The sequence below is a fragment of the Myodes glareolus genome, chromosome 12 (genome assembly GCF_982192425.1).
Source record: "Myodes glareolus chromosome 12, mMyoGla1.1, whole genome shotgun sequence".
Classification (NCBI taxonomy): Eukaryota; Metazoa; Chordata; class Mammalia; order Rodentia; family Cricetidae; genus Myodes; species Myodes glareolus.
In genome coordinates, this window is record NC_142037.1 from 23412618 (window position 1) to 23430593 (window position 17976).

Genomic DNA, 17976 nt, shown 5'->3' on the forward strand with positions numbered 1-17976 from the left:
TTCTCTTACAACAGGTATCAGAGGCAATCAGTTTAAAGAGAAGAAAGGTTGTTTTGGCTCACAATCTAAGATGTTTCAGTCCATGATTGATTGGTTCCGCTGCCTTTGGGCTTATGGTGACACAGAGCATCATGGTGGGAGTGTGTGGCAGTGAGTGTGGCTTAGTTCATGGTGGTGGGTAAGGAGGAAGAGGGGGAAGAGAGAGAGGAAGAGTACAAACAGGGGTTCCGATGTCTCCTCCAAAGCCATGTCCCTAGTGGCCCAACTTCTTTCATTTAGGTTCCTTTCTTCTAAGGTCCCACTACTGCCTAATAATGTGACAGGCTAGCAACCAAGCCTTCAATGCAACACGTGGCCTTTGGGAAGCCAAGAGCTAAACTATAATGAATAATATAATCAGTAATTGTTATTGTGTGTCGAGGGCTGACTGTCCTGGACTCTGTGCTGAGACATTCCTGTAAATTGTCCTATAGGCTAAGGCACATTAGGCCAGAGGTATTAAGCAAGAAGCTAGAGGTAGCGTAGTAGGGTTCAAATCTAGGCTATCTTGGCTATAAACATATGCATCACTGAGACTTGGGTGGCACACAGCAAGGGATGACGTTTGAGTTTAGTGTTAGCTCAGATTCTCGGCCTCGTTGCTACAACCTGAGATGATGCACTCCTTAGAGGACCACTTTAAATCTAAGAGTGATTTGCTGGGGTGTGGTAGATGATGCTCAGTGAGGGTCTGCATCCCTCCATCCCTGAATGCCACTACCTGCAGCTGAGTGTCAGAATTTATTGAGACTAAAAGAAGAAAACAAAGCTCAGACAGACAGATTCCTACCGAACAGAGACAGGATCCAAATATTTTAAACCCAAGGACTTGAATGTTCCAGGATACTGCTGATGGGATTTAATGGACTCTTGTCAGCTCCGGCAATAGGACCACTCTGTGACACCTTACCGTGTGTGTCCTCCTTTTTAAAATATCAATGTTTAGATACAGTAAGTCAACTTTGTTACCTTGATGATTGTTTTTTTTTAAATTTTTAAGAATGACAAAATTTATTAAAAATTGGTTATTTTATGCATGCATCTTTATGTATTTTTATCTTTTTTTTTTTTTTTTTTTTTTTTTTTTTTTTTTTTTAGTAAATTTTATAAGGACGGCTATGCAGTCGGAGGCCCACATTGGAGCACCAGATTGAGCCCCCCGAGGTCCGGAGGGGGAGCGGAAGGAGGAGGAACATGAAAGACGAAATCAGTACTGCGAGGGATGCTATCACCCACTGATACAAGGGAACGGATCTGATGAGAGTTTACCAGGGCCAGTCGGACTGGGACTGAACGAGGACGTGATCTAGCCAGATTCTCGGAATTTGGCCGGATTCTCTGACTGTGGCTGGCCCGGAGTCTTTCTGAAAAGCCATTGACTATGACACTGGGACCTGTTTCCTCTGCATATGCTGGATTTTGGGGATCCAGTCTGTTTGGACGCTCGCCTTCCTGGACCTGGAGGGAGGGGGAGGGAGCTGGAGCTTCCCACAGGGCAGGAAACCCTGACTGCCCTGGGGGATGGAGGGGAAGGAGGGGGGAGTGGGGGGAGTGGGAGGGTGTTGGGAGGGGGGCGGAAATGGAAACTTTTATAATTTGATGATTGTTTTTATGTGTATAACATGTGTGCAGGTACCGACAGAGACTAGTTAGATCTCGTTGGCCAAAAGTGGCAGGTGGTTGCTAGCTGCCTGATGTGGGTGTTGGAAACTGAACCCAGGTCCTCTGTAAGAGCAATAAGTACTCTCAACTGCTGAGAAACTTTCCTAGTCCCTTTAACATAAAAAGTCCACCTAGCTATCTGTTTATCTGCCTGCCTGCCTACCTACCTACCTACCTACCTACCTACCTACCTACCTACCTATATACCTACCTTCCTAACTACTTACCTATGTGTGTACACGCCATGGCACATGTGTGGAGGTTGGAGAGCAACTTGTGGGAGTCAGTTCTCTTGTTTCACTATGTAGGTCACTTGGTTGGACTCAGTTAATCAGGCTTGGCCCAAGTGCTTTTTACCCATTGAGTCATCTCATTAGTCTCAGATTTACTTTAATGTTTATCTACCTCTTATTTTCCTTCTTCCAAACCACTCATGTGTCAGTAAGCATTCCTAAGCTACCTGCTATGTACTGAGAGGACCGTATGATGCCATCAGCACTATCACTACCATCGCCATCACTACCCCTGTTGCTACCATTACCATTACTACCATCATTGCCACCATCAACATGTCTATCACTATCACCGCCTTTGCCACCATCACCACCATCACTACCAATCACCACTATCATCAACACTTACTGGGCACACATGGTGCATCAGGCACTATGCCAAGTGCTTTGCAGACCTATTATTTTTTATTCTTCATAATTATCCTGTAAAGTAACTAAAGTTCTTACTCCAGTGCTGAAAATGAGAATGCTGTTGCTTGGGGAGGTTGAGTAATTGATCCAAGGCCATCAGGATAGAAAAGGTAAAAAGAAACATGAGCGACATCTCTGCTTATAATTTGCTGGGAAGCAAAATTAAAGCATAGGCAAACTCAGGAACCTTTAGAAAACCCCTGAGCAAATGTAAAAGTGCACACTTTAAGCTGGAACTCTGTATATGTTCTGGACCAGAACTGATGAAGGTCAGGGTGTGTGTGTGTGTGTGTGTGTGTGTGTGTGTGTGTGTGTGTGTGTAGATTTCTGTTGACAGAGGTTTCTGTCCCACTCAGTCCCAAAGAAACACACAGAGGCTTATACTAATTTTAAATTGTTTTACCTATTAGCTCAGGCTTCTTATTAACTCTTATATCTTACATTAACCCATAATTCATGTCTGTGTTAGCCACGTGGCTTGGTACCTTTTATCCATGAGGCATTCTCATCTTGTGTCCTCTGTGTCTGGGTGATGACTGCAGACTAAGCCTTTCCTCTTCTTCCTAGAATTCTCCTGCCTGGTTACTGGCCAATCAGCATTTTATTAAACTAATACATGTGACAAATCTTTACAGGGTACAAGACCATTGTCCCACAGCACTCCCCCTCTTTTTTCAAAGCAAGAACTCTAAATCTAATCTCCTTTGTTACGTTTTTTTTCTGACCATTATTCATAACAACTTGTAACTAACACTCTAAACAGAGACAAATATCCAAAATCCAATTTTTGGGAATGTGGGCAGAGTTTTCTAGGCTACTTCCTGCTGAATGGGGGTGCTGATAATCTTATGGGGACCCAAAGAAAATTTATAATTATGTTTAAGCCCTGATTGGAATATTATGTGAGGCTTGACCATTTCAACCAGCAGTCTTGAGGCTGTTCTGGATGTAGAACTCAGAGAAAACTCCAATAGAGGTTCTCTGAAATGTTGAATTATCTGGGGCACCTGCTCCTATTGGAGATTTTTCAGGGGATCTTGGTCCATCAAACTACATTAGTCTGGAAACAACCCACAGGTTCTCATCCTCTGTGGAAACAAAAGAAGAGCCTCTTTTCCAAAGCAACATATTCTTAGACCCAAATTTTGAAGTCAAGATACCTTTAAAATACATATGTTGGTTTAGCTTAGCAGCCCCCAGAATCAAATATCTCTCTGTAGTCAAAAACTCAAAGAAAACACAATAATATACACAATCCAGATTCTTTGTGTATATTCCATCTTTACATGGCTTAGTTTTCTTTTTATTCCTTTAATTTATGGCTGTCTGTACTCTGTCTCTTTAAAAAGACTGTTTTATTTTTAAAAACCATTTACTTTTTTTAAAAAAAACTATTATCTTTCCCAAGCTTACACACATTTATTCAACACTGTGACCCATTTAGAGGTCTTTTACATCTGAATTTGTGTGTATTGCATATCTGTAATAATGTTCTGACCATGAGTGCCTTTAAAATGGCAAGCAGCTTCGTCTCAGTGGTCCTGGATGCTGACTCTACCTCTTTCAGGTTTTAATATGGTGGAGGTAGTTCACCAGCTGCTCTGGGACTGCTGGGTGGGAGCCATCCTCACCACCTCAACTCTGGGCATGCAGCGCATAAGCTCCTTTTATCTGAGTAAAAGCTTAACCTACCATGCAGTATACTATGTGGCCTGGAAATCTCTCTGTGTATGGTGGTGGGAATCCGCCATGCTCTACTGCCTGTGCACGTCTAACAGACCCAATCCCGCCACCTGCTCAAGCAGAAAGTGCTGAACCCTGGGCATGGTCTCAGCTATTTTCCTCCTGACCCCGAGTGGGTACATAAGCATCTGGACCTGATGTGGGTGGCAGGTATCAGTCCCCAAAAGAGCCAGAGCTGTTCCTGTAACTAACACAAACCAGGAAGCCTTTCCTTAAAGAAACCATGCAGTTCTTGCCATTAAAGATGAGTCAGGAAACCTCTTAAAGGAGCTTCAACTGCTTGTCACCAGCAAACAGAGCAGGAAGCTGCTTAAGGCTCAGTCTATAGTTGTTCTTCCATTAAAGGTCATTGTTTAGCCCATATTGACTTCTCAGTTAACCATTTTAAAGGTAGGGCCATTGGTACCTCTAAAGGTTTGCAAGTTGCTTTGTGTTCTTGTACAGCCTGAATGGCTGGTGATTTTGGGGTATAATACCTTATAATATCCTTTCCAGAACCTTGAGTTTATGGGACTGCAGAAATATTAATCTGGGTATTCCATCGCTGTAGCAGGTCACAACCCCATAAATTCACTGTGATATTAACCACATAAGGCCTCGGTCTTCCTCTTTGTCCTTCTGGCCCTATGCATTCAACCCATCTTGCGCTTTGTTTCACTTGAGATAGGGTTCCAATTTCTAGGAATTGAACATTTTCCTCTTGAAGATGTCAAGTTGGATGTCAAGATTCTAGAGTAGTCATAGTCACATTGGTGCCTGTGTCTAGTAATCCCTCAATGACAATGTTATTTATATGCCTTTTAGCCTTGCTCTTTGATCATTTATAAAAGTTTGTCAAATATACACTTCCTATTTCCTATTGGAGTTTTTAATTCATTCTCCAGGATCATTCCATCAGCCAGAACAGTATGGTTTTTTTTTTTCAGCAGGCAATGGATTTTGAAATTTTCCTGGTAAGATACATCCTCCACAGTGAGTGTGAATGACTGGATCATGTTTGACTTGGGGGCCTGTGAGAGCCTCCCCCAAGGAGTTTCCCAATGGTATTGGGTTACCTTGTCTATCTTTTGTTGATCTACATTCATTGGTCCATTGCCAGCCTTTGCCACATTTTCTACATAATCCAGAAGATTGAGACTTTCTATTTTTGCCATTCTCAGAGGAGACATTATTTCTGGGAATTCTTTGTCTACAATCTCTTCTCAGATGTCCTATTTTACCACAATTAAAACATTTGACATTTTGATGTCTTCTCATACCTTTGGAAATTGCTTCTCCTACCCAAGATTCAGTATTATAGTCAAATGTTCATTGTATGCAGGATCTATTCATCCATTGGTGATGATCTAACATTTAAAGGCCCAAATATCTTCTTATACTCTAACTTGGAATTTTCAAACGCCAAAGATTCAATAAGTACTTATATAGCTTCTGGGTCAGTTACTCCTATTTGTACAGCCTTAGTTAATCTTTGTAAAAAGTCACTAATGTGTTCTTTTTGGTCCTGTTTAACCCTGATTCAGTTCGTTTGTCTGATTCTTGTATCCTGTCCCAAGCATTTAAGTCTGCTATGTGGCATAGAGATAAGATGTGTTCGTTGTAAAGAGCTTGATCCTGTGGGTTAGCATAGGTGCCCTCACCAAGAATTTGATCTTGAAAAGCCTCAAATCCTTCTGCTTTTCCCTGTTGTTTTAAATTTTTTTGCCTCTTCTCACTAATAACATTTCCATAGTAGTTATGACCTGTCTTCCAAGACTGCTGAAACTAATTGAAGCCAATCATGTGGGTAGCCTTATTGCCGGAAACCATATCTTTACCATCTCCCCAACAAATGGTGAATGCAAGTCATAAGATATCTCTGCTTTCTTAATTTCTTTTAGATTGTTCATATGTATAGGTATCTGTCTACATTCTTAGGATCCCTTTGGGCATTTAGAACTTGATGCTTTTTCAGAGGTGATTACAGGGTAGAAATCTAAAACCGTGGGTAAGTCAGCTCTTGCTCTGGCACATTCTGGTGATGTTAAATCTTGTCCTTGTACCTTCTCTCCCTACTCATCAGCTCTGATAATTTCTTCAATCATTTCAAATCTTTTTACTATTGTCTTTTGTAAATCCTGAATCTCTTGGTCTGTATATATTTCTAGTGATTTTATTGAAGCTCCTAGCCTCTGGTTCTCATTCTCTACATGCGATTCCAAAGTATGAAGTTTTAAAGATAACATCTCATCCTTGGACATTATTTGAATAGCTTGCACTTTGCTATCCTGGAGAAATACTCTATCTGCTAACCTATCATAACTTTTTAACAGATTTTGATTGTCAAATTCAACAGTATGAGTTCTTTTAGATAATTTCTCAGTACTCTTTGACATGGATTGAATTTTGTCTGTCAAACTAATGTTATCCTTTTCAATGGTATTAATTTTTTCAGCTAGCTGTTCCTTATTAATCTATAAAGATTGTATCATTTCTAAAAGTGCTCCATTATTGGCTCTGTTATCAAATCATTTTCTTAAGGATACAATATGAAAATCAAAGCTAAGTCCCAATATCCAATAAATGGATGTATCAGAAAAATATTTCTTATACCTCTATGGAATTAGCACATTTCCAAGTTCCTATGGTATGCTGGTTGTTTTTATTTTGTTGACTTGATCAAAGCCAGGGTCACCTGAAAAGAAAGGACTTCAATGGAGAAAATATCTCCATCAGATTGATCTGTAGGTATTTTCTTGCTTGTTGGTTGATTTTGCAAGGACCCAGTCCACTGTGTGTGGTACCATTCCCAGGCAGGTGGTCATGGGTTGTATAAGAAAGCAGACTGAAGGAGCATCATGACAAAAGGACTTTACTGTCAGAATAATCTTGTGGGCTGGTAGCAGCAGGAGCCCAGGGTCCTTCTTTGTATGCACCCCTATCTATGCAATATGACTCTCACCTGTCAGCATTCTTTCTGTGTCTTTTGCACAGATGTTCAAGACATAGGACCCCACTGGTTCTATTTCACTGTTTTCACTCAAACAGCATTTTGAGCCTAGCAACTCATCAGGAGTTGGCTAGCCTGGTGACTGCTGACCTGGGTTGGGAGTCCATCCTTGTCCAGTTTGACCAAAGGATCTGGCTGTGTAGAACATGGACACATATACATAACGTGAGTCTTGGGACAGCTGTATGCACAGTGCCCAGGGTGGGGGTGGGGAATCATAAAAGTTTCTGTTGCATGGAGCTCTGAGTGTTGTAGAGTATGACAGGCCTATGGATGGCAGTGGGTGAAGACGATGCAATGGTGTGACCTTGATGAACAGGAAGAGAAAAAAACATATCTTAGCTTGGAATGGGGATAAGTTTCTAAGGCCATATCCAAAGATGAGGAATGATGAGAAATAGAGATAGCTATATATCTAGATCCATTCATTCATCCACCCATCCATCCACACACTTACCCATCCACCCATCCACCAATCCACCATCCATCCACCCACTCATCCACCATCCATCATCTATCCACCGATCCATCCATCTATCCATCCATCCATCCATCCATCCATCCATCCATCCATCCATCCATTCATCTAAATCTTAGACCAGAGATCTTCCGAGGCAGGAGGAAATGTTTTACTAATAGCACTGAGAGTTAGTCAGGAGACATTAGGGATACTGGAGCACAGCAGCCATGTGAGAAAAATTGGTGTGGTATGTGATGAGGTTGACAGAGATAAGGCTAAAGTGAGGGATTTTGTATCAGTCATCTTTCTGTCACCAGGACAGAATATCTGAGGTAATCAACTTATAGGAGGGAAAGGTTGGTTTTCGATTAGGTTTCAGGGGATCAGGCCATGGTCAGTTGATCACCATTTTTGTGGTGAGGCAGCACACTATGGCATGAAGGTGTGGTGGAGTCAAGTCACTTGTCCGTGGTGGCCAGGAAGCAAAGAGACAGAAGAAGGGCTGTGGTCCTAGAGTTCCCTCAAGAGCACATACCCAGTGACCTGACTTCTTCTCAGTAGGCCTCATGTGCTAAGACTCAGCACATGGACCTTAGGAGGACACCTGTCATATGCCTCAGTCATGAAAAGGGAACGCTTGTCCAAGCCATGGCTGGTTCCTATCAGGACTTAGTTTCATTCACCTAGATTTGTGACCAGGAAGCAGGAAAACAGGGCACCTTGCACCTTAGCTTCTTATCCTGAGGTACCTTTAAAGATTTTAGCCCTTTCCCAGAGTTAGGCAATTAATGGGCTCACATGACATTCTGTTTATTAGATACTCACATGGTCCAGTTTGAACAAAAACAAAAGACCTATTTGAATGAACTCAAGGCTGATAATGAGTCACAAGTTGTTTTTAAAAATAGTTAATTTGTTTATTGAATTAACCTGCTTGCTAAATTCCCTAACTAAATTCCCCAGGACTAGTGATAATGTTTCTTGATGCATTTCTTGCCCTTTCTTTTTAAGAATTGCAGTCTCAATTGTTGTAGAAACGACTTCAATCTCTTTCACAAGACAGTCTGGTGACATAATCCCAGCTGAGTTGGGGTTCACTAGATAGCCCAAGCTGCCCCGAAACTTATGATTCCCACTGGCCCAGAATCTCAAGTGATGAAATTTTAAATGTGTGCACCAACACTTTATTCTTTTTGTGTGTGTTCTTGAACATCGCTGCTTGACTGCCACCAAGTTAATTACCCACCATTTTTCAGTCTTTGCAGAAACTGTTGTGTTGAGCCCCCTACGAGTATCTGGTTATCTTTTCTTCAATAAAACATTCCAGAGTCTCTTTAAGCTTTCTTAAACACTTTAAAGTTTTCTAATTGATTAGCAAGCCCTTAACAATGGTTTAGAGAACTCTAGAGGAGCATGAATCATTTGGTTTTTCTACAAAAAAAAAAATTTCAGTACACTACCGTATTCCCTAAAATCCAAGGTGCTACAAATTGGAAGACAATTTACTGTGCTTTCCATAAAAGGTAGATGGGACATCTAGCCAGTTAACTGAGACACACAGAAATGTTTGCAGGGTACTTGCTAATTTAGATATTGAAATGTAGAAAGTAGGAGCTGGAGAGATGGCACAGCAGTTAGGACACTTGCTGCTTTTGAAAAAGAGCTGGGTTCAGTTTCCAGTCCTCACTTGGCAATTTGTAACCATGAAAAACTCCAGTTCTGTGAGATCTGATACCTTTCGACTTCTAAAGGAACCAAACATGCACATGGAATACAAAAATGCATGCAGGTACCACTCATACACATAAATAAAATGAAATAAAAATCAATAACTAAAAGTGTAGAAATTAGTATGTTTTTGAGTTAGTGGATTAGAACAGATTTTGAGATTTTTTTTTTTGAAACAAGGTTTCTCTGTAGCTTTGGAGCCTGTCCACCTGTCTGTTTCCTGAGTGCTGGGATTAAGGGCGTGTGCCACCACCACCCTGCTGATTTTGAGAATCTTAGATTCATGTTTTAAAACCGGAACTCATATTTTAAAACCGGAACTCGTGTTTTTAAAACCGGAACTCATGTTTTTAAAACCGGAACTCATGTTTTTAAAACTCATGTTTTAAAAGCCTCAACTCTGGCCCCTGTTGCTATCTAATGCTGACTTGACTACGTCTTAACTCTGTGGCTAATTGACTCTTAATTCTAACCAACTCCTACCCCTCTACTGCCGCCCCTTTTCTGCTGCCCCTCATCTCTTTTTAATATTACAGCAGAAGCTGCCCAGGTATGGGATGGGGATGAGTTCCTTATGCAGCTGCTTCTGCAGCAGTTCATCTCTCTGCATCCCTGCTCACCGAGGTGTGACAAGCCAACCTTCCACCATCATGGACAGGAGCTGAGCCCAGCACCAAGCCTCCCTAGGCTCTTGGTTCTCCTGAACTGTGGCCGCAGGCAAGCTGTCTTTCCTTAGGTTGCTTCTTGCCAAGTGTTCGGTTACAGTGATGAGAAAACTAATGAATACACCTTTCTCCTCTCTCTGACAAATACCCTGCTCTCATGTCACCTTCTCCATGCCACTCTGTGACACCAGAGTTAGACTTGTGCTGCTGTGTTATTTCATCCCATCATTCCTCTGTGTGGACATAAATCTCCATGGGCCATGGGAAGTAGTAGTAGGCAGAGATGAACCCCAGGGCATGCTTCTGATCAGCATGGAGATGCATGAAAAAGAAATAGTCTAGTTCCTGGTCTGATAGGTAGAGTTTCTGATTGTTGAGAACCAAAAGTTTTGTGCACTATAAGCCTCAAAGGTGAGCAAATGTTCCTATGATTCTAACTTCTGAAACTGGAAGGTCGGAATGAAAACAGGTGTCAGATCGAAAGAACAGCGCTATAGATTCCCTCACTGTTCTTTCTGGATGTTTCCCTAGATTCACTCCATATCTGGGTTGATTCTGTGTCTAAGGCAGAAGTCGACAAGCTATAGCTGATGGACTTAATCTGTGGTGATGTGTTTTTGTAAATAAAGTTTTATTAGTACATAGTCATGCTCGTTAGCTTACATTTCTCCCTCTTACTGTTGCTTTTGCTGTGGGGCAGGAGAGTAGTGATCACAGAGACTGAATGGCTTGCAAAGTTGAAGTATGTTTACTGTCTGGACCTTTGTAGAAAAGGTGTGATGAGCCTGGATCTAAGCATTAGAAGGATGCCTAAACAGTCACATCTTACCCTCATTAAAAACAAGAAGTCACACTGAACAACAACAACAATAATAACAACAATAATAGTACTCCCCTCCCTAAAGTAGCATTAAAAAAAAGAAAAATAGAAATAAAAATAGCAAAAGCAAGATTCTGGATGGAAAATACGCCTAAGGTCTAAGCCAAGGTCTTTGTCTGAATTGGCTTTTTGGAGGTGCCTGAAGGAATGTTTTCTGTGTCTGTGGTGACAGCAACATCAATGGCTGAGATTAGAGACTTCTAGAGGAGAGAGGGTAGACTGGACTGCTGGCATAGGATGCTTCAGAGGAGTCTTGGGTTTTAACTCCCGGAATTCCATGCCTGCCCTTTGTTCCCTCCACGCTCAGCCAGGCAGTTGCACGACCCTCCCTCTTCCTTCCACTCACGGTCATCCTCAGCACTGAGCTGGGTTCGGGATGTTCTGGATGTACAGTGGGGAGATGGAGGTCACATGAGAAGCCTCTGTGTGCAGGGATGGGACATACATCCAGCCCAGGCTGCTAAAGAGCCACAGTTTCTAGGAGAATGTATATCACTTGAGCAGACACTCGGAAGTGATAATCTGACATCACGGCAGACTCAGTCCACGTGGTCTGGGGGCCCAGAGATGGTCCATCTTCTTTCCCAGTGCCTTTCTTTCCTATTTCTATTCAGATATCATCCCAGAGGTAAGAAGAGGTAATTGAGGCTCTCAGATAAGCAACTCATCGGTACCGAGACAAGTCCTGGATAATCTCACTGTGTGGGCTGTATCCAGCAGGGCCATATTCCATGTAATCCTGGATGTTTCGCTATTCTTACTGTCGTTCACTGAAGGCTCCAAGAGAGAAAGCGGCAAAGAGGCATGGATCCTAGGGTACAGCAGAGGTTGTGTGAAAGTCAAGAGCTGTGAAATTGCAAGTGATGAATATGCAGGCAAACTGTTCCATTGGTCAAATGGGTCACACCAAGGCTGTTCTCATTAGGGGTTGGCTGGGCAAAAGCAAGGCAGGGGAAAGCCACGGGAAAGGTGTGGAGAGTTGATGTGATGGCTTGATTCCTAGGATCTGAGAATGACACAGGTTGAAACAGGGACATGGAGGAGCTAGTGCAGCACACCCCAGCTCACAGGTGTACCTGAATGCTGCACACAATGCTTGCCTTGTCCCTGAGCTATCTCAAGAACTAGGGGGTGTCTTTTGGGTACAGCCTGAGTCAGTTGCTTTCTGTAGGTGACTTTTCCACATTCTATCACAGACCCATTGAATTTGAGAATCAAGGGCTGATGATGTTGAGACACAGGCTGCTGTTTGTGCATATGGACCTGTGTTGATAGAGACCACACAAGAACCTATGAGAAGAACCGTCAAAATGCTAGGGGAGGAGGGCAAAGAGAGAGAGTGAGGGTAGAAGGAGGTGTGGAGAAGAACGATTTCCTTTATGATAAGTGGTGTTAATGAAGATCTCATGAAACTGAAATATGAAACTGGAGATGGGTCTCGAAAGAGGGTTACAATTTCAGTGTGAGAAAGCATCTAGGTTTAGCAGGAAAACAGAAAGGCAGGGAAGCAGAAAAATCTTGGAGGTCAACGTGTAGCTTGAGTGATGGATAAGACATAGTTAGGACCTGGAAACAGATTTTTAGAATGGGGTTGGTTGGTGGGGTGAAGGTGGAGCTAAGAGGAAGAAAATGCAAAGCAACCAGGACTTAAGATATAAATTTGTCATTCTCAGTAGGTCCAGGGCTGGAATAGACTCATCATGGATCTGGGTTCCTTCTACTTTGTTATTCCAGTGTGGGCCTTCAGTTGTTGGTTCAATACTGCAACTCATCATTGCAATGGTCAAGTTTAATCATCAACTTGACTGGGTCGAGAGGTCCCATAGAGCTGATAAAATGATTTCTCGGCTGGCCTGTGAGGTGACTCTGAATGGGATTAAATTTGAGTCAGTGGACTGGATCAAGATCAGCTCTCACTGATGCATGTGTCTATCATCCAGTCTGCAGAGGGCCAGGATAGAACAAAAAGGCAGAGAGAGGGAGAATTCTCTTTGTCTTTTAAAATTAAGACCTCTCTGTCTATACGCTTTTAAACATCAGATTCTCAGGTCTTATATCAAACTCCTGGCTTTCCACTCAGTGCTGCATCCACTTGGGGTGGGATGCAGACCATTGGCATTCTTGTTTTTCAGCTCTTCAGACTTGAGTCAAATTATATCAACAAATTTCCTGGTCTCCATCTTACAGAAAGCATGTTAAGGGACTTTTTGGCTCCCATAATACTGTGAGACAATTCTTATAATAAACCATGTCTATCGATATATGAAGTTTTTGTTTCTGTTCCATCAGGAGAACCATGACCAATGCAGCTGAAGTGTCTAGCCACTAAGGTGAAGAAGGGACAAAGAAAAGAGTATATGGTGAATCATGCCTGTAATCTCAGTACTTAGGCGGCAAAGGAAAGAGAATGTCTGCAAGTTCGAGGCCAGCCTAAGCTGCATTGTGAATTCTATCTAAAAATATTACAACAAAGAAAAATTATGGACAAAAATAGAGAAAAGCAAGAGTGTATATGGCATGACTCTCATGGAAGATTTGTGAAATTTATCACATAAAACCTGTGTCAACTGGATTGAGTGGAATTTAGTCACCTAGGCATACCTCACTTCAAGAGATTCAGGAAATGAATTTTGTATTTAAATGTCCGTGTTTTCAGAAAATCACCAGAGGTCCTGTTACCACAGAAGGAGAGGCTATAATATAGTTAGGATTAATGGGTAATGCCCATATCAGATTGCAATGACTTTAGATGCCAGTTTCAGAAGTAGATACACTAAACTTTCAGATTTATAGGAAGCTCTGAAGATTCCGAGTAAAGGAATTGTGGGGAAAGCAGTATTTCAGGAAGATTAACTGGTCAGAAGTAGGGATTACCACTGGGAGAAAGAGAAATGGGGAGACTGCAAGCCTAGTGCAGCACAGAAGCAGGGATTAACAGTCGGTGAGATGAAAACAGGGGCTCTAGAGCCAGGGCACACTGCGAAGACATGCAGCAGAACTGAAGACATGCAACAGCAGAGCTGAAGACATGCAGCAGAGCCGAAGACAAGACATGCAGCAGAGCTGAAGACAGACATGCAGCAGGGCTGAAGACATGCAACAGAGTTACTCAACTCAGAGCAAAGCCAGAAAAGATGCAGTTTTCCTACCAGGGTTCTTGGAGAAGGGGGCTGGCTGTATTTTATAACAGATACCAGGAAAAAGAGCTTGCCGAGGGAAGATTAATCTGGGATTGAAGATGTCAAAGTTGAGGCTCCAGAAAGATGTTCAGATCAGGTAAACAGTGGTAGTTAATGTTGTGAATCAAGAAAGAAGAAGTAAGTGTATTGCTCATGGACCACATTTGGCTATTAGATCACCAACGCATGGGGTTGACTTCAACAGTGTCTAAGAATTGAGTTATTCATAGACGATCTGCTTATTAAAATATTCATAATGTGTAGATTTCATAACATTCACAACTGTGGTTTGAATGTGAAATGTCCCCCAGAGGCTCAGCTTAGCCACAGGGGTGGTGCTGCTTGAGAAGATTGTAGAACCTTCAGGAGGTGGAGCTGTGATGGAGGTGGAGCTGTGATGGAGGTGGAGCTGTGACCGAGGAAGTACACCACTGGGGAGGGTGTTGAGGATGGATAGCCCCGCCCCACTTCCTGTTCTCGCTCTGCTTCTGGGCTGCTGATGCCATGTGACCCTCTGCTTTTTATCCCTGCTCTCCTGCTCTCTCCGCCGTGATGGCCTGGGTCCCCCTAGAAGGAAGCCCAGATAGACCCTGTCTCCTTTAAGTTGCATTTGTCAGGGTATTTTTATCACAGCAATGGAAACAAAACCAGCACAATATCAACAGCTCCATCGGCGCCAAGGGTCGTTTTCAGTGACGATGGGTACATAGATGAGCAAATAAGAGCTTGTTTGGTGAGCCCTCATCTCAGTTACATCCCCTGGATGACCCCGCTTGGATTAAGGATGAACCATTCTCTTATCCTTTGACCCAGAGGACTTTGTTTAGCCTTAGGCACATCTGGAGTCCCCATCATGATACATTTCCAAATGCCGTTGGCCATCCGAAGATTCCACCTCTCAAGCCCACTCAGGAAATTTGTTTATGTATGTTGACAGTGTATATTCTGAGGTAACCATCTCGCTAATGGCAGGGCCGTCTTCACTCTCCCCATCTTTTGTGGGGAGCTTTCCTGTCAGACTCAGATAAGAAAGTCAGGACGCAGAGTCAGAAAGCTGCACTTTTGGCTTCTTTTGTGAAAGATGAAATTTAGGAATCCCTGGGTGCCCATTCTTACCTGGATAGCCACAGTGTGGGGTTGTGAGTGATTCCCACCGCCTCTCACCCCCACTGTAGCTCTGGCCTTGCCTACCTGGGTTTGAAGGTTCTACCTGCTGTTCTAGGACTGGAAATGATCAATGGGGTTAAGGACTTCTGGGCCAGGAGTTCAGGAATGGAGAATTGAAGACAAAAAAATAAATGAGACTTCTGGTGGGGATGGGGAGATAATTTTCGAAAGAGAAGAGGTCCAGAAATGCTGGAGGGTGACAAGGTCCTCTCTTAGAAGGAAACATTGTGTGTATAATGTAGACTTGGAGGGAAAGCATCAGAGAGGCAGGGAAATCCAGAACACAGTTGTATCACGGAAGCAAGCAAACAAACAGAAAATAAAAAGCAAAGGATTCTACTGTGGGAAGCAGAAAACAGGAAGTGGCTGCAAAAAGAAGGGGGAAACCCTGGGCTCAAGGCCACTAACCTCTGAAAGAAAACAATCTTCAGGGCTGGCAGGAGTCAAATGGAAACCCTTCTTTGATGTTTCCAGAAACCTGAGTTCATCTGGATGAAGACACTGGGACAGAGAGGACAGCTGGGCTAGTCTGTGGCAGGGGACACAGGGAACATCTGGGCTAGCCTGTGGCAGGGGACACAGGGGATAGTTGGGCTAGACTGTGGCAGGGGACATAGGGGAAAGCTGGGCTAGCCTGTGGCAGGCCTTGTGGTAAATCCCCTACTCTGCATAGGAAAGAGAAGGCCGTTTCTTTCATATTTCCCTCGATCCAAGGGCTTCTTGAATCCTTACTTTTATAGAGGTTGAGGGGATTCTCAGTGATCTGCATAGTATCCACGCTAAGGAGGTAGCCTCTGCCATTTGCTCTCCTCACACGCCAGCCTGGTCACCGCCCCAGCCTAGAGACAAGGCTCCTCTTTGTTCCTCATCACTGAGGAGTTCAGCACAGCTGTGTACAAATCACACCTTCAGTCAGCAAATTCTTCTCTCATCAGTTTTTAGCCTTTTCTACTTAACAGCTTCATCTTGTTCTCGGTGCACTCCAGCTCGGTTAAGAGACACTAAGGTTTTAAGGCAAAAATAACTTACCGTGACTCTGTGTTGTTCAACACATGAAAGGCCTTGCTTCGTCTATCTCAGTGACATCTCCCCAAGCTCAGGTTATTTTTGGAAATGTGTGCCATGAAAGCCAACCACGTTATTGCTGTGAAAAAACAGACTGTTCTGTGGGAATGGGATCAGTTAGCAGCTTGGATTTACTTCAATCTGAGGGAGGACCAAGGGCGATTCACGATCCCTACTCTCAGCATGCTTAGCTCAGTCCTTACAGGAATAAATGATGCTCTCCCCATGGGAAACTGTGGGCATTGTCCCACACGCTCACCTGCAAGCATCCTTCCAGGCTTTGGGAGAAGTGAATATTCTCAGATCCTCCATTTATCTTCTGTTTGTCCCTTTGGAGACTTACCAGCTCCGGTCATCATAGTAACTGGTGTGTCTTGAGCACTTACACTATGCTAGGTACCAACCTAAGAACTTTGACCTGTATTTTCTTGTTTTCTTTTTATATCAGTTCTTGTTGGGGGAGTTAATCTGCTTTTTGTGTTGTTGTATCAAAATGCCTGAGGCTGTGCACTTTATAAAAAAGGAGATGTTCATTTGGATCACTGTACTGGAGATCTAATTATGTAAAAGAGACATCTATTGAACTCCAATGGGGACTTCATGGCAGATGACATCACAGGGCTGTGAGAGTGAGCAGAAGAGACTGCAGGTGAGCAGGAAGAAATAGGTAGGGTTTTTTTTTTTGTTTGTTTGTTTTTTCATAGTAACCTGCTGGCTTGGGACTTAGTTCACTTCTTGGTGTCCCTGGTGTCACTTTCCACGAGGTCCTACCTATTGAAACTTCGATGGCCTCACCACCACCATACTGGAGACCAAACTTTAGCTGGAGTGGTGGGGGAGGGGAGAACACACTCACTCAAACTACATCTGAACCACGGTGGGCTCTCTCATCCCATTCCCATCTCATGGGCATGATAGGAGAGGTTGAGGGTGTTGGAGGGTTTCCCCCAAGGTCTCCCAGCCTCTAAGAGTCCAGGCTGAAGTTAGAATTCTTCATGCCACACACTGTACCCTCTGTGGAATCCACTGCCCAAAGAAAACCAGAATCAACTGGTGTAATTATCCTTCCAAGGTAATGCTTTGCTCTGCCTGAGTCAGGAGACCCTAGAGCTGGTCGGGCAGTCTGGTTTGCTCTTTTTTTGGGGGGGGGAGGGCCCCCTGCTCTTCCATTTTCAAAACCACAGTTAAAATCACACCCAGATACTTATTTTCTGACTCCAGAACCAGGCTGTGTAAATGCAAGGTTATCCTTAGACTTGTGCTATGATTTGTTTAAAGTGTGGCCAAGGAGCAAACCCTCAAACTTCCTGTCTGTATTTTAATGATTTTGCTATAGAACAAAAAAACGAAATCACACACACACACGTGCACACACACACATGCACACACACACACACACACACACAAACTGAAAGTACCTTTAAAAACCCCCGGGCACTTGCTTAGCGGTCTCTTTCATCTTTTTTAATTTTAGGAATGGTTTGTCAGGTTGGAGGGGGCCCAGCTTGCTGCTAACTCCTAAATGCAGATGGCTTCCCCTTTGGGAGGTAGCAGTGTTCACTAATGGACCCCTAGTGTTAACAGGAAACATAAGGTGGAGATGGGCTGGGGACTTAGCAAGGTATTTATCACAGTGATTGTGCCCAGGGGTTTCTCATAGTGACTGCTTCATCAATTTTAGTCACCTCTCTTCCT